Below are 15,000 nucleotides of genomic sequence, written 5' to 3' on the forward strand. Positions count from 1 at the left end.
GGCGGGCTCAAGATGGCACGCGCGTTCCGTTTTTTTCACTATCTTTCAAAACGGAAATTTTAAAATCTCCTTTTTTTTTTGCCTTTTCTGGAAATTAGTGAAGGCAGCGCATCAAAGGTGCGCACCTCGCTGCCCACCTTGGTGTGCTCTGAGGTGCGCACCCGGGAGCGCTACGAAGTGTGCTCCAAGGTGCGGCGTGCACGTTGTCGGAGCCCGGTTTGCCCCGGGTGCGCACCTCGCCTGCACCTTGGCCGGGGTGGGCACCTTGGCTGGGTTTGCCCAGGGTGCGCTCCGAAGCGGGGTTACTGGAGCGCCCCCTCTTTTTTTGTCAGAGCGTTTGGTGGGGTTTCTCGCATTGGCTCTTCCCAGGCCCGGTTGTTGGGTGCGCTCCCACCCTGGCGCGCGCGAAGTTGGAAGTTGGGTTAATTGCCCGGGCGCGCACCTTCGCCAGGGTGGGCACCTTGGTGCGCACACCTTGGCTGGGCTGCGCACCAGGGCGGGCTCAAGATGGCACCAGCATTCCCTTTTTCTCACTATCTTTCAAAACGGAAATTTTAAAATCTCGTTTTTTTTTTGCCTTTTATGGAAATTAGTGAAGGCATCGCATCAAAGGTGCGCACCTCGCTGCCCACCTTGGTGTGCTCCGAGGTGCCCACCACGGTGCGCAACGCCGGTGCGAACCCGGGAGCGCCCCGATGTGTGCTCCAAGGTGCGGCGTGCACGAAGTCGGACCCCGGTTTGCCCCGGGTGCGCACCTCGCGTGCACCTTGGTGCGCACACCTTGGCTGGGTTGCGCGGCCTGGTGGGCACCATGGTGCGCACCAAGGAGCGCTCCGAAGTGTGCTCCAAGGTGCGGCGTGCACGAAGTCGGAGCCCGGTTTGCCCCGGGTACGCACCTCGCGTGCACCTTCGCCGGGGTGGGCACCTCGGCTGGGTTGCGCGCCCTGGTGCGCACCAAGGAGCGCTCCGAAGTGTGCTCCAAGGTGCGGCGTGCACGAAGTCGGAGCCCGGTTTGCCCCGGGTGCGCACCTTCGCCGCGGTGCGCACCATGGCGTGCACGAAGTCGGAGCCCGGTTTGCCCCGGGTGCGCACCTCGCGTGCACCTTCGGCGGGGTTGCGCGCCCTGGTGGGCACCATGGTGCGCACCAAGGAGCGCTCCGAAGTGTGCTCCAAGGTGCGGCGTGCACGAAGTCGGAGCCCGGTTTGCCCCGGGTGCGCACCTCGCGTGCACCTTCGGCGGGGTTGCGCGCCCTGGTGGGCACCATGGTGCGCACCAAGGAGCGCTCCGAAGTGTGCTCCAAGGTGCGGCGTGCACGAAGTCGGAGCCCGGTTTGCCCCGGGTGCGCACCTCGCGTGCACCTTCGCCGCGGTGGGCACCATGGCGTGCACGAAGTCGGAGCCCGGTTTGCCCCGGGTGCGCACCTCGCGTGCACCTTCGCCGGGGTGGGCACCTCGGCTGGGTTGCGCGCCCTGGTGCGCACCAAGGAGCGCTCCGAAGTGTGCTCCAAGGTGCGGCGTGCACGAAGTCGGAGCCCGGTTTGCCCCGGGTGCGCACCTCGCGTGCACCTTCGCCAGGGTGGGCACCTCGGTGCGCACACCTTCTCAATGTTTTCTTGCCTTTTCTGGAAATTGGTGAAGGCAGCGCATCAAAGGTGCGCACCTCGGTGTGCTCCGAGGTGCGAACCCGAGACCGCTCCGAGGTGCCCACGAAGTCGAAAGTCGGGTTAATTGCATTGTTTTCCCCGGGTGCGCTCCGAGGTGCGCAACATCGGCGCGCACCAAGGAGGGCTCCGAAGTGTGCTCCAAGGTGCGCACGATGGCGTGCACCTCTGGTGCGCACGATTCGGAGCTCGGTTTGACCGGGGTGCGCACACCTTGGCTGGGTTGCGCACCTTTTGTGCGCTCCAAGGTGCGCACGAAGTCGGAGCTCGGTTTGCCCCGGGTGCGCACCTTCGCCAGGGTGCGCACCTTGATGCGCACGCCTTGGCTGGGCTGCGCACCTTGGTGGGCGCCATGGTGCGCACCTTTCGTGCGCTCCAAGGTGCGCACGAAGTCGGAGCTCGGTTTGCCCCGGGTGCGCACCTTGGTGGGCGCCATGGTGCACTCCGAGGTGCCCAAGATTGGTGCGCACCAAGGAGCGCTCCGAAGTGCGCTCGAAGGTGCGCAGGTGCGCGCGAAGTCGAAAGTTGGGTTAATTGTCCGGTTTGCCTCGGGTGCGCACCTTGCGTGCACCTTCGCCAGGGTGGGCGCCTTGGTGCGCACACCTTGGCTGGGCTGCGCACCCGGGCGCGCACACCTTGGCACCCGCGTTTCCTTCATTTTAAATTTTTTTTTTTTACAATCTCTCAAGTGGGAAATTCTATAATCTCAACTTTTTTTGCCTTTTCAGGAAACTTTTGAATGGAGCGCATCATTGGTGCGCTCCGAAGTGTGCTCCAAAGCTCTCTCCAGCTGCGTGCACCTGCCCCGGCCGCGCACCCGGCCCCGCCCAGCTTCGCTCACCTGTCCCGGGCGTCTGGTGCGGAACCTTAGAGTAAGAAACATCACCGTGCACCTTGGCCAACGTGCGCGACTCGACCGAGCGCGCACTGGCCGAGGTGCACACCGATTTCACCTGGGTGCGCGCGCAGCACCTCGGGCGCACCGGGGTGCGCGCACAACGCCCGGGTTGCACCGTGGCCTGTGTGCTCGGGGCGCCTCGGGTGCGCGCTCGGTGTCGCCCCCGCGCGCGCGGTAGTGCGGGCAGCGCACCCCGGCCCGGCCCGGCCCCGACGAGAACGCAAACGGGCAAAAGGTTTATTCAAATAGCATTGCGACGCCCGGCGAAAAACTAAAAAAGGGTGCAACACCGGGACTTCCCGGGAGGTCACCCATCCCAGTACTACTCCGGCCCAAGCGCGCTTAACTGCGGAGTTCTGATGGGATCCGGTGCACTAACGCTGGTATGATCGCACCCGTTATGAGCTTGTCGCAGTGTGTACTTAGCAAACCGCGACCCACGTGCGAATCCACCCCGGCCACCCACCCCCGTCGAGGTGCACACCCTCCCTCGCGAAGTGCGCCCCGTTCGCCAAGTGTGAGCCCTGCCCGGGTGCGCGCACCTTGCTAGGGCGTCGGGTGTGCACCCGGCCCGGCCTACGTGCGTGCACCTGGAGGGGGCGTCGTGTGCGTGCAGTGTCCCGTCTGCAACGCGGTGCCCACACACCACCTCGGGCGCAACGACCTGCGCTCACATGTGGGCCGAGTGCACCTTGGTGCATGTTCGGGGCGCCTCGGGTGCACGCTCGATCTTGCCCCGGTGCACCAAGGCGCTCGGTTTGCCCCGGGTGCGCACTTGGTGCAAGGTGGGCACCCAAAATAGGGATCAAGCACCAAAACACAAGTTTCGGGATGCAAAATGGGACCCAAGGACCACAAATGCGTTCCAAGACCCATGATGGGTCCACGAGAACAAAAATGTGTTCCGAGACTTAATAAACAAATATTGGGTTTTAGGAGAAGAAACATGCTCTGATGCCCAAAACGAGAATCGACCCCGAAAAGGCCACAGGCCAAAAGTGGGATGCGAGACAAAAAAAAATGGGACCCGAGGACCAAAATTGGGTTCCCAGGTCGAAGACAGGGCAACCGGACAAGAAACGACCTCTAAGGCTCGAAATGAGTCCCGACGACTAAAACTTGACAAGAAGCACCCATCAGGCACCCAACTCGACACCCATGGGATGCCGACCCACCCGGGCTTCCACCTAGCACACCTTGGCACCCACCCACCCTCGCACCCAACCTCGCACCCAACTTAGCACCTTTGAACCCACATTGGCACTCACCCTGACCCTGGCACCTTGGAACCCACATTGGCACTCACCTTGACCCTGGCACCCACCTTTGCACTCACCTTGGGACCCACCCTGGCTCCCACCTCGGCACCCACCCAGACACCCACCTTGGTTCCTTGGCACCCACCTTGGATCCTTGGCACCCACCCCGACACCCACCTTGGCACGCAACTTGGCTACTTGCCACCCACCTTGGCTCCTTGACGCCCACCCCGACAACCACCCCGTGACCTACCCTGGCTAGGGTTGGTGCACACCCACCCTGGTGCCCACCTTGGCACCCACCCTATGACCCACCTTGGCACGCACCTTAGTACCCACCCCGTTACCCACCCTAGGACCCACCCCGTGACCCACCTTGGCCAGGGTGGGTGCACCCACCCTGGTGCCCACCTTGGCACCCACCCATCCTAGCACCCAGCCTGTGACCGGGCTTGGAACCCAACCTTGCACCCGCACCCGTCTTGGCCAGTGTGGGTGCGCACCCATCCTGGCACCCACGTTGTGACACACCCTTTAACCCACGCACCCTAGCACCCACGTTGGCACCCACCTTGGAACCCAACCTAGCAACTTGGCACCCACCCCGTGACCCACCTTGGCATCCACCATAGCAGTCGCCGACTTGGCACCCACCTCGGCACCCACCTTGACACTTGTGGACCCACCTTGCCACTCACCCTAGCATCGACCCATCCTAGCACCCACCCTGGCACCTTTGCACCCTAGCACTCACCCATCCTAGCACCTAACCTGTGACCCACCTTGACACTCACCCTCGCACCCACCTTGGAACCCAACCTAGCACCCACCCACCCTGACACCAACCCTAGCACCTACCCACCCTTGCACCCACCCTGTGACCCATCTTGGCACCCACCCATCCTACCACTCAACCTATCACCCACCTTCTCACCCACCTTGGCATCCACCTTAGCACCCACCCACACTGGCACCTTGGCACCCACCTCGGGCAAGGTGGGTGCACACCCACCCTGGCACCCAATTTAGAACCCACCGAGCATGTTACCCACCTTGGCACCCACATTGCAGCCCACCCTAGTACCCACCCTATGACCCACATTGGCATCCACACCCTAGCACCCAGGCACCTCGACACCCGCCTTGACACCCACCCTAGCACTGAACCTGTGACCCACCTTGGAACTCACCCTAGAACCCACCCACCCTGTGAACCACCTTGGCATCCACCTTAGCACCCACCCACCTTGGCACCCACTCTAGCACTCACCCATCCTAACACCCAACTTGTTACCCACCTTGGCACCCGCCCTCGCGTCCACCTTGAAACCCACCCTAGCACCCACCCACGCAGGAGCCCACCTTGGCACCCAACCTAACACCCACGCATCCTGGCACCCAACTTGTGACCCACCTTGGAACCCACCCTAGTACCCACCTTTGAACCCACTATATCACCAACCCACCTTGGCACCCACCCTATGACCCTCTTTGGAATCCACCCTAGCACGCACCCACCCTGGCACCCACCATGGAGCGCACCCTAGCACCCACCCACCTCGGCACGCACCTCAACACCCACCTTGGTGTGCGCACTGCGCCAACCTCTCAAAGACCCTATGTGGTGCGCTCCAAAGTGTACACCTTTGGTGCGCTCCAAGGTGCGCACCTTTGGTGCACACCGAGGTGCACACCAAAGTGTGCACCGAGGTGAGCACCAAAGTGCACTCCAGGGTGCACACCAAGGCGTGCACCTTTGGTGCGGTCAATGCAAACGAATTCGGAAGTTGGGGTCGATGTCCTAATCGCTGCTGCAGACTACACGTATGAGAATCGGACAAATAGCTTTATATAGGGGAGGTGTTGCGTTTGATGGGTCGACTCCCCTGGTTGTGTGCACTGCACCAACTTCAAAGACCCTGTCTTGTTTAAGAAGTCAAAAGTTGGGGTGGATGTCCTAATCATTGCTGCAGTCTACGCATGTATGAGAATCAGACAAATAGCTTATATAGGGGAGGTGTTGCATTCGATGGGTTGACTCCCCTGGTTGTGCGCACTGCGCCAACCTCAAAGACCCCGCATAGCAGAAGAAGTCGGAAGTCGGATTTTGGTGAGCACCAAGGCGTGCACCTTTGGTGCGGTCAACGCAGACGAATTCAGAAGTTGGGGTGGATGTCCTAATCGTTGTTGCAGGCTACACATGTATGAGAATCAGACAAATAGCTTATATAGGGGAGGTGTTGGGTTTGATGGGTCAACTCCCTTGGTTGTGCGCATTACGCCAACCTCAAAGACCTTGTTTTCGTTAAGAAGTCAAAAGTTGGGGTCAATGTCCTAATGGCTCCTGCAGGCTACACATGTATGAGAATCGGACAAATAGCTTATATAGGGGAGGTGTTGGGTTTGATGGGTCGACTCCCCTGGTTGTGCGCATTACGTCAACCTCAAAGACCTTGTTTTCGTTAAGAAGTCAAAAGTTGGGGTCGATGTCCTAATTGCTCCTGTAGACTACACATGTATGAGAATCAGACAAATAGCTTATATAGGGGAGGTGTTGGGTTTGATGGGTTGACTCCCCTAGTTGTTCGCATTACACCAACCTCAAAGACCTTGTTTTCGTTTAGAAGCCGAAAGTTGGGGTCGATGTCCTAATTGCTCCTGCAGGCTACGCATGTATGAGAATCAAACAAATAGCTTATATAGGGGAGGTGTTGGGTTTGATGGGTCGACTCCCCTGGTTGTGCACATTGCGCCAACCTCAAAGACCCTGCATTGCGGATGAAGTCGAAAGTCAGAGTTTGGTGTGCTACAAGGTGTGGTCGAAGGTGCTCACCTAGGTGTGCACCTTTGGAGCGCAGGAAAAGTGCCCTCCAAAAGTGCGCACCTTTGGAGTGCACAAAAGTGCCCTCCAAAAGTGCGCACCTTTGGAGCGCACAAAAGTGCCCTCCAAAAAGTGCCCTCCAAAAGTGCGCACCTTTGGAGTGCAGAAAAGTGCCCTCCAAAAAGTGCCCTCCAAAAGTGCGCACCTTTGGAGCGCAGAAAAGTGCCCTCCAAAAAGTGCCCTCCAAAAGTGCGCACCTTTGGAGCGCAGAAAAGTGCCCTCCAAAAAGTGCCCTCCAAAAGTGCGCACCTTTGGAGCGCAGAAAAGTGCCCTCCAAAAAGTGCCCTCCAAAAGTGCGCACCTTTGGAGCGCAGAAAAGTGCCCTCCAAAAAGTGCCCTCCAAAAGTGCGCACCTTTGGAGCGCAGAAAAGTGCCCTCCAAAAAGTGCCCTCCAAAAGTGCGCACCTTTGGAGCGCAGAAAAGTGCCCTCCAAAAGTGCGCACCTTTGGAGCGCACAAAAGTGCCCTCCAAAAGTGCGCACTTTTGGTGCGCACCAAGGCGCTGGTTCGGTCGTTGCAGGCGAGTTCGGAAGTTGGGGTCGATGTCCTGAGCGGAGGTGCAAACTACACAGGTGTCGGAATCGGACAAATAGCTTATATAGGGGAGGTGTATGCTTCGATGGGTCGACTCCCCAGGTTGAGCGCACCGCACCAACCTCAAAGACCCTACGGTATGGATGAAGTCGGAAGTTGGGTCCGATGACCGATTCGATTAGTAGGTATGCTCATGAGGTCGGAATTTGGGTCCGATGACCTGCCATGTGCAGGAAGGCGAATGTTGGCACTGTGCGTTGCAAGGTGCACACCAAGGCGCTGGTGCGGTCTTTTTAGTCGAGTTCGGAAGTTGGGGTCGATGTCCTGATCGGAGGTGCAAGCTACACAGGTGTGGGAATCGGACAAATAGCTTATATAGGGGAGGTGTATGCTTCGTTGGGTCGACTCCCCGGGTTGAGCGCACCGCGCCAACCTCAAAGACCCTACGGTATGGATGAAGTCGGAAGTTGGGTCCGATGACCGATTCGATATGTAGGCATACTCGCGAGGTCGGAATTTGGGTCCGATGACCTGCCACGTGCAGGAAGGCGAATGTTGGCACTGTGCGTTGCAAGGTGCGCACCAAGGCGCTGGTTCGGTCGTTGGAGGCGAGTTCGGAAGTTGGGGTCGATGTCTTGATCGGAGGTGCAAACTACACAGGTGTGGGAATCGGACAAATAGCTTATATAGGGGAGGTGTATGCTTCGTTGGGTCGACTCCCCGGGTTGAGCGCACCGCGCCAACCTCAAAGACCCTACGGTATGGATGAAGTCGGAAGTTGGGTCCGATGACCGATTCGATATGTAGGCATACTCGCGAGGTCGGAATTTGGGTCCGATGACCTGCCATGTGCAGGAAGGCGAATGTTGGGACTGTGCGTCGCAAGGTGCGCACCAAGGCGCTGGTGCCGTCGTTGCAGTCGAGTTCGGAAGTTGGGGTCGATGTCCTGGTCAGAGGTGCAAACTACACAGGTGTGGGAATCGGACAAATAGCTTATATAGGGGAGGTGTATGCTTCGATGGGTCGACTCCCTGGGTTGAGCGCACCGCGCCAACCTCAAAGACCCTACAGTATGGATGAAGTCGGAAGTTGGGTCCGATGACCGATTCGATACGTAGGCATATTGGCGAGGTCTGAATTTGTGTCCGATGACCTGCCATGCGCAGGAAGGCGGAATTTGGGTCCGATGACCGAGTTGATGGCGTGCCATGCGCAGAAAGGCGGAATTTGGGTCCGATGACCGAGTTGATGTTGATGGCCCGCCATGCACAGGAAGGCGGAATTTGGGTCCGATGACCGATTTGAAGGCGTGCCATACGCAAAAAGGCGGAGTTTGGGTCCGATGACCGAGTTGATATTGATGGCCCGCCATGCGCAGGAAGGCGGAATTTGGGTCCGATGACCTGACATACGCATGGAGTCCGACTCGGGGGCCGATGTTCGATTCGATGACTTGCATTGTGGGTAAAGTCGGAAGTTGTGGTCTTTGACCCGATTCGATGACCAGACTTCGGCTGCTTGAGAATCGGACAAATAACTTATATAGGGGAGGTAGTGTTCTCGAGCATCCTCCCCCCGTGCCCGTTTATGTCGATTGATGCTGGTGCTCGACTGGTTGGAGCGCTCGGATGCAAAAATCTTGCACCAGGATTTATCGATTGTGATGGACACGGCAAGTCTCCTGATTGCTATGCAGGAGCTCATCGTGAATCTCTATGCGGCCTTGGTATGGACTCGACCTGCGGAATGGTTCGGCAATGGTAGTCGCTCCAACACGTCCTTGCAATGGCCACAGAGGTGATTCGACTAGAGCTCCAGTCTAGCTTTTGGGTTGCTTGGCGGACTGGTATAGCCGCGATCGAGTTCCGGCCATGAACGTTTTAGATAGCTCTTGGGCTTTCTGGGACGGAAGTCGGAAGTTTGGGCTGTTGTCCGATTTGATGACCATTCTTCGGATGTGTGAGAATCGGACAAATAACTTATATAGGGGACTGTGTTGTCTCACGCAGCCCCCTCCGTGCCCCTCTATCTCGACCGATGTTGGTGCTTGAAAGGGTTGGGATCGCTCGGATTTATAAACGTGCACCACCATTTGTCGAGTGTGAGGGACGCGGCAGGTCTCCTAAATGCTATGCGGGCGCTCTCTGAGAATCTCTATCCGGCCTCGACACAGACTAGTCTTGCTGAATGGTTTGGCACTGGTAGTCGATCCAACACGTCGTTGTTGTGGCCGCCTAGGCGATTCGATTCGAGCCCCCGTCTAGCTTTTGGGTTGCTTGGCGGATTTTGCCCTATCCGCAAGTGAGCTCGGTCCCTAAACGTTCGAGAAACCCGATTGCTATGCGCCGACTCTCTTTCTTGCGAGCCTCCATCTAGCTTTTGGGTCTCTACGGAACGGAAGTCGAAATCTGGGACCGTTGTTTGATTCGACGAGGCAGACTACGGTTGTGCGAGAATCGGACAAATAACTTATATAGGGGAGGTGTTGACTGGAGCATTCTCCCCCGTGCCCCTCTAACTCGACCAATGCTGGCGCTCGAACGGTGGTAGCGCTCGGATTTTCATTGAGCGCCAGCATTGGTCGATTTAGAGGGGCATGCGAGATTCCCGAATGCTATGCGAGGGCTCTAACGGAAATGTCTATTGGTTTCGGTATGGATGCAATTGCGAGTGGTTCGGCAAAGGTAGTCGTTCCGATGCGTCCATGTCGTGGCCAAATCGATAATTCGATTTGAGCCCTCGTATAGCATTTGGGTCTCTCGATGTGATTCCGCATTCCAGTCCCTTTGGGCACTGCTTGAGCCGCATCCCAGGGGGTTCCCTTCCCAATAATCTGCCTCGCAACCCGATTGCTATGCGGTGAGGCTCCTCGGCCGCCTCGGAACTATCTGTGTATCAGACGCATCGCGGGATAAGGGGTTGGCAACGGTAGTCGCCCCAAGCGCGTCCGATGCTTGGACCATTCCGAGGCGGCCCTGAAGCCTCTTCTGTCTAGCCGTTGGGTCCTTCTCGCCGCATCCCTCGCCTCGCACCCCGATTGCTATGCGGTGAGGCTCCTCGGCCGCCTCGGAACTATCTGTGTATCGGACGCGTCGCGGGATAAGGGGTTGTCACTGGTAGTCGCCCCAAGCGCGTCCCATGCTTGGACCATTCCGAGGCGGCCCTGAAGCCTCTTCCGTCTAGCCGTTGGGTCCTTCTCGCCGCATCCCTCGCCTCGCACTCGATTGCTATGCGGTGAGGCTCCTCGGCCGCCTCGGAACTATCTGTGTATCGGACGCGTCGCGGGATAAGGGGTTGTCATTGGTAGTCACCCCAAGCGCGTCCGATGCTTGGACCATTCCGAGGCGGCCCTGAAGCCTCTTCCGTCTAGCCGTTGGGTCCTTCTCGCCGCATCCCTCGCCTCGCACCCCGATTGCTATGCGGTGAGGCTCCTCGGCCGCCTCGGAACTATCTGTGTATCGGACGCGTCGCGGGATAAGGGGTTGTCACTGGTAGTCGCCCCAAGCGCGTCCGATGCTTGGACCATTCCGAGGCGGCCCTGAAGCCTCTTCCGTCTAGCCGTTGGGTCCTTCTCGCCGCATCCCTCGCCTCGCACCCCGATTGCTATGCGGTGAGGCTCCTCGGCCGCCTCGGAACTATCTGTGTATCGAACGCGTCGCGGGATAAGGGGTTGTCACTGGTAGTCGCCCCAAGCGCGTTCGATGCTTGGACCATTCCGAGGCGGCCCTGAAGCCTCTTCCGTCTAGCCGTTGGGTCCTTCTCGCCGCATCCCTCGCCTCGCACCCCGATTGCTATGCGGTGAGGCTCCTCGGCCGCCTTGGAACTATCTGTGTATCGGACGCGTCGCGGGATAAGGGGTTGTCACTGGTAGTCGCCCCAAGCGCATCCGATGCTTGGACCATTCCGAGGCGGACCCGAAGCCTCTTCCGTCTAGCCATTGGGTCCTTCTCGCCGCATCCTTCGCCTCGCACCCCGATTGCTATGCGGTGAGGCTCCTCGGCCGCCTTGGAACTATCTGTGTATCGGACGCGTCGCGGGATAAGGGGTTGTCACTGGTAGTCGCCCCAAGCGCGTCCGATGCTTGGACCATTCCAAGGCGGACCCGAAGCCTCTTCCGTCTAGCCGTTGGGTCCTTCTCGCCGCATCCCTCGCCTCGCACCCCGATTGCTATGCGGTGAGGCTCCTCGGCCGCCTTGGAACTATCTGTGTATCGGACGCGTCGCGGGATAAGGGGTTGTCACTGGTAGTCGCCCCAAGCGCGTCCGATGCTTGGACCATTCCGAGGCGGACCCGAAGCCTCTTCCGTCTAGCCGTTGGGTCCTTCTCGCCGCATCCCTCGCCTCGCACCCCGATTGCTATGCGGTGAGGCTCCTCGGCCGCCTTGGAACTATCTGTGTATCGGACGCGTCGCGGGATAAGGGGTTGTCACTGGTAGTCGCCCCAAGCGCGTCCGATGCTTGGACCATTCCGAGGCGGACCCGAAGCCTCTTCCGTCTAGCCGTTGGGTCCTTATCGCCGCATCCCTCGCCTCGCACCCCGATTGCTATGCGGTGAGGCTCCTCGGCCGCCTTGGAACTATCTGTGTATCGGACGCGTCGCGGGATAAGGGGTTGTCACTGGTAGTCGCCCCAAGCGCGTCCGACGCTTGGACCATTCCGAGGCGGCCCCGAAGCCTCTTCCGTCTAGCCGTTGGGTCCTTCTCGCCGCATCCCTCGCCTCGCACCCCGATTGCTATGCGGTGAGGCTCCTCGGCCGCCTTGGAACTATCTGTGTATCGGACGCGTCGCGGGATAAGGGGTTGTCACTGGTAGTCGCCCCAAGCGCGTCCGATGCTTGGACCATTCCGAGGCGGCCCCGAAGCCTCTTCCGTGTAGCCGTTGGGTCCTTCTCGCCGCATCCCTCGCCTCGCACCCCGATTGCTATGCGGTGAGGCTCCTCGGCCGCCTTGGAACTATCTGTGTATCGGACGCGTCGCGGGATAAGGGGTTGTCACTGGTAGTCGCCCCAAGCGCGTCCGATGCTTGGACCATTCCGAGGCGGACCTGAAGCCTCTTCCCTCTAGCCGTTGGGGCTTTCTCGCCGCATCCCTCGCCTCGCACCCTGATTGCTATGCTGTGAGGCTCCTCGGCCGCCTTGGAACTATCTGTGTATCGGACGCATCGCGGGATAAGGGGTTGGCAGTGGTAGTCGCCCCAAGCGCATCCGATGCTTGGACCATTCCGAGGCGGCCCTGCAGCCTCTTCCGTCTAGCCGTTGGGGCCATCTCGCCGCATCCCCCACCTCGCACCACGATTGCTATGCGGTGAGGCTCCTTGGCCGCCTCGGAACTATCTGTGTATCGGACGCATCGCGGGATAAGGGGTTGTCACTGGTAGTCGCCCCAAGCGCGTCCGATGCTTGGACTATTCCGAGGCGGCCCTGCAGCCTCTTCCGTCTAGCCGTTGGGGCCATCTCGCCGCATCCCCCACCTCCTCGGCCGCCTCGGAACTATCTGTGTATCGGACGCATCGCGGGATAAGGGGTTGGCAGTGGTAGTCGCCCCAAGCGCGTCCGATGCTTGGACTATTCCGAGGCAGCCCTGCAGCCTCTTCCGTCTAGCCTTTGGGGCCATCTCGCCGCATCCCTCGCCTCGCACCCCGATTGCTATGCGGTGAGGCTCCTCGGCCGCCTGGGAACTATCTTCGTATCGGACGCATCGCGGGATAAGGGGTTGTCACTGGTAGTCGCCCCAAGCGCGTCCGATGCTTGGACTATTCCGAGGCGGCCCTGTGGCCTCTTCCGTCTAGCCGTTGGGGCCATCTCGCCGCATCCCCCACCTCGCACCCCGATTGCTATGCGGTGAGGCTCTTCGGCCGCCTTGGAACTATCTTCGTATCGGACGCATCGCGGGATAAGGGGTTGTCACTGGTAGTCGCCCCAAGCGCGTCCGATGCTTGGACTATTCCGAGGCGGCCCTGCAGCCTCTTCCGTCTAGCCGTTGGGGCCATCTCGCCGCATCCCCCACCTCGCACCCCGATTGCTATGCGGTGAGGCTCCTCGGCCGCCTTGGAACTATCTTCGTATCGGACGCATCGCGGGATAAGGGGTTGTCACTGGTAGTCGCCCCAAGCGCGTCCGATGCTTGGACTATTCCGACGCGGCCCTGTGGCCTCTTCCGTCTAGCCGTTGGGGCCATCTCGCCGCATCCCCCACCTCGCACCCCGATTGCTATGCGGTGAGGCTCCTCGGCCGCCTTGGAACCATCTTCGTATCGGACGCATCGCGGGATAGGGGGCTGTCACTGGTAGTCGCCCCAAGCGTGTCCGATGCTTGGACCATTCCTAGGCGGCCCTGAAGCCTCTTCCGTCTAGCCGTTGGGGCCTTCCCGCCCCATCCCTCGCCTCGCACCCCCGATTGCTATGCGGTGAGGCTCCTCGGCCGCCTTGGAACCATCTGTGTATCGGACGCATCGCGGGATAAGGGGTTGGCACTGGCAGTCGCCCCAAGCGCGTCCGATGCTTGGACCATTCCGAGGTGGCCCTGAAGCCTCTTCCGTCTAGCCGTTGGGGCCTTCCCGCCCCATCCCTCGCCTCGCACCCCGATTGATATGCGGTGAGGCTCCTCGGCCGCCTTGGAACTATCTGTGTATCGGACGCATCGCGGGATAAGGGGTTGGCACTGGTAGTCGTCCCAATCGCATCCGATGCTTGGACCATTCCGAGGCGGCCCTGCAGCCTCTTCCGTTTAGCCGTCGGGGCCTTCCCGCCGCATCCCTCGCCTCGCATCCCGATTCCTATGCGGTGAGTCTTCTCGGCCGCCGCGGAACTATACCTGTTATTGCTACTGCATCCTTCGGCTGGTAACCTCCTCTGCCGCCTTGGAACGTTCTCTTTGTCGGACGCGTCGCGGGATAAGGGGTTGGCACTGGTAGTCGCCCCAAGCGCGCCCGATGCATAGACCGCTCCGATTCGACCTTGCTTTCAGCCTCTCACATGCATAGACCTCTCTGAGTCGACCCTGCAGCCTCTCACGTTTAGCCTTTGGAATCTCGCCTCACAACATGATTGCTATCCTTGATGCATCCCTTGCCTCGAGCCCTGATCACCTCTCTGCGAAGAGTGGCACGATGATTGTTGGGGTAAATCGTAGCAGTCCGATCTCTGGCCTTGGGCCATTGTGAGGGCTGATCGATTTCCTGTGCGCATCTCGTGTTCGCCCAGTAACAGACTCGACGACTTGTAATCGGTCTTGTTCCCGATTGTTCCTGGAGGTAGTCTTCGGAACTCTTGGATTTGACCTGTCACTCGAACTGTCCTCTTCCGAGGATGCTTGTGTGTGTGTGCTTGTGCCATTTCCTTGGCGGTATTAACGAGATATTAAAGAGCGGAGTGAGCGCCTCGCCCAGCTATGTTTGGGGCTCTCACTCCCTTACCCGGTGTGCGACCGCTTTGCACGTAGGTTGCGGAGCATCGCGACTCTTTCGATGTTTGGCGGTTGTCTTCCGGTGATGCGTTGGTCCCGAAGTGCACGTTACTAGCATTTCTGCCATTGTTCTCGATCTTTGGCACGTTCCTTCGTTGCAATTGGATATATATCTCCGTTTATACGCGCAGGCTTCTCCCGCCTATTCAGCGCTGTCCCACTCTCAGCACTCTCGTGGTCTCCTTGGCTTCTCTCTCCCGTGAGCGAGCTCTCTTCTCGAGTCTTTTCCATGTCCCATGGAGGTTGCCTTGCGAAATTCGGGCACACAAACGTGACCGGATAAGAGCGGAATTGCCTATGAGGAGAA

The 15,000-nt window shown here is 59.4% G+C and overlaps 1 non-coding gene across 1 annotated transcript; it reads right to left on the minus strand.

The window, feature by feature from the left end:
- Window positions 1–2,837: 2,837 nt before the first annotated feature.
- LOC131860680 (5S ribosomal RNA) lies at window positions 2,838–2,956 on the minus strand. Its single transcript, XR_009359774.1, has one exon. It is a non-coding gene; the product is annotated as a 5S ribosomal RNA (ribosomal RNA).
- Between the last annotated feature and the right edge of the window lie 12,044 nt (window positions 2,957–15,000).

The sequence above is a fragment of the Cryptomeria japonica genome, unplaced genomic scaffold (assembly GCF_030272615.1).
Source record: "Cryptomeria japonica unplaced genomic scaffold, Sugi_1.0 HiC_scaffold_15, whole genome shotgun sequence".
Classification (NCBI taxonomy): domain Eukaryota; kingdom Viridiplantae; phylum Streptophyta; class Pinopsida; order Cupressales; family Cupressaceae; genus Cryptomeria; species Cryptomeria japonica.